Below are 2,500 nucleotides of genomic sequence, written 5' to 3'. Positions count from 1 at the left end.
TCATGGATACATTTCCTCCTCAGCCCAGTAGTGCCCCCTAGAGACACGACCATCGCAGAACTGAAATGGGTTAGGGCAGGAATGTGCATAATTAGCCCCTGCATCATGCAGAGGCTGTCTACAGCACAGAGAGAGTCTACAGCACAGAGAGAGTCTACAGCACAGAGAGAGTCTACAGCACAGAGAGGGTCTACAGCACAGAGAGGGTCTACAGCACAGAGAGTCTACAGCACAGAGAGAGTCTACAGCACAGAGAGTCTACAGCACAGAGAGAGTCTACAGCGCAGAGAGAGTCTACAGCACAGAGAGAGTCTACAGCACAGAGAGTCTACAGCACAGAGAGAGTCTACAGCACAGAGAGGGTCTACAGCACAGAGAGGGTCTACAGCACAGAGAGGGTCTACAGCACAGAGAGAGTCTACAGCACAGAGAGGGTCTACAGCACAGAGAGGGTCTACAGCAGGGCTTGTGTGACTGTGTGTCTGCTCATGTGTGCGTGCGTGTGTGTGCGTGTGCGCGCGCTAATATGTATGCAAGTGTATGCATGTGTATGTCTGTGTGTGTGAGTGTATGTGCGCGTGTGTGGGTGAGCATGATTGTGTGGGTGTGTGCGTGTGTGTGTGTGAGTGTGCTTGTTCATTAGGGGCTGGAATCCTCTGCCCTCTCCACCCAAGGCCATGGTTAGAGGCTGTTGCTATGCAACAGTGTCTCAGGGGAGAACAGCTGTTTTGCACAGGCCTGATCTACTGCGTGCACACACCCACACACACACACACATGCATACACACACACATGCATACACATACACACGCCAGACACACACACACATACACATATACACACACACATGCATACACATACACATGCATACACATACACACGCCAGACACACACACACACACATATACACACACACATGCATACACATACACACGCCAGACACACACACACACACACATATACACACACACATGCATACACATACACACGCCAGACACACACACACATACACACACAGATGCATACACATACACACCCCAGACACACACACACACACACACATGCATACACATACACACCCCAGACACACACACACACACACATATACACACACACATGCATACACATACACACGCCAGACACACACCCACACACACACACACATGCATACACACCCCAGACACACACACACACACACACATATACACACACACATGCACACACACATGCATACACATACACACGCCAGACACACACACACATACACACACAGATGCATACACATATACACGCCAGACACACACACACACACACACACACACACATACACAAGCAGATGCATACACATACACACGCCAGACACACACACACACACACACATACACACACAGATGCATACACATACACACATCAGACACACACACACATACACACACACATGCATACACTGTACAACATCCGGAGAATCCGACCCTTTCTCACCACCTACTCCACTCAGCTCCTTGTTCAAGCAATGGTCCTGTCCCGCCTGAACTATTGCAATTCTCTGCTGGCTGGCCTTCCAGCATCTGCCATCAGACCCTTATAACTAATCCAGAATGCTGCAGCCCGTCTGGTATTACTATTATTAATGTTCCCAGACATTCACATGTCACCCCCTGCTCTGCAACCTCCACTGGCTGCCTGTTATGGCTCGCATCAAATTTAAAACTTTGGTGCTCGCATACCAGGCAGTTAAGGGATCAGCCCCTGTGTATATTCAATCCCTTATCAAGACCTATACACCAACAAGACCCCTCCGTTCTGCCACTTCGTGCCGTCTGGCACCTCCTCCTCGCCACACCTGCACCTCACGCTCACGACTGCTGTCTGTCCTGGTCCCACGGTGGTGGAATGACCTCCCGGTGGATGTCAGAACGGCAGAGTCTCTGACCTCCTTCAAGCGCAGACTGAAGACTCATCTCTTCAGGCTACACCTTTCCCTCCCTAACTCACCACCATGATTAGCCTTATATGCCATAGACTGTAATGGCACTTATATAGTTGTATAGATATATATATTTTTTTTTGTATTAGCTGTTGTATTGTTGTACTCAGGATATTCTAGCTGCCAACTGTGTATGCTAGTTTGAAAGTTGATGTATTCTTCAAGGGTTCTGATTATCTGTATGCTTACACTAGGACTCGGAACTGTACTGTCCTCTCAGGTCCTCTTCGCACTTGTACTTGTGTTTGATCTGCACTTCGTTGTACGTCGCTCTGGATAAGAGTGTCTGTTAAATGCTTTGTAATGAAATGTAACATGCACACACACTTACTCACACACACACACACACACACACACACACACACACACACTTGCTCACACACACATACACACACACACACTTACTCACACACACACACACATTGACATTTGTTAATGAGAGACGTCAGAGGAGAAGGGCCAGACTGGTCAAAGCTGACAGGAAGGTGACAGTAACGCAAATATCCACACATT

Source organism: Conger conger, chromosome 9 (assembly GCF_963514075.1).
Source record: "Conger conger chromosome 9, fConCon1.1, whole genome shotgun sequence".
Taxonomy (NCBI): Eukaryota; Metazoa; Chordata; class Actinopteri; order Anguilliformes; family Congridae; genus Conger; species Conger conger.
Note: the sequence above shows the minus strand (reverse complement) of the source record.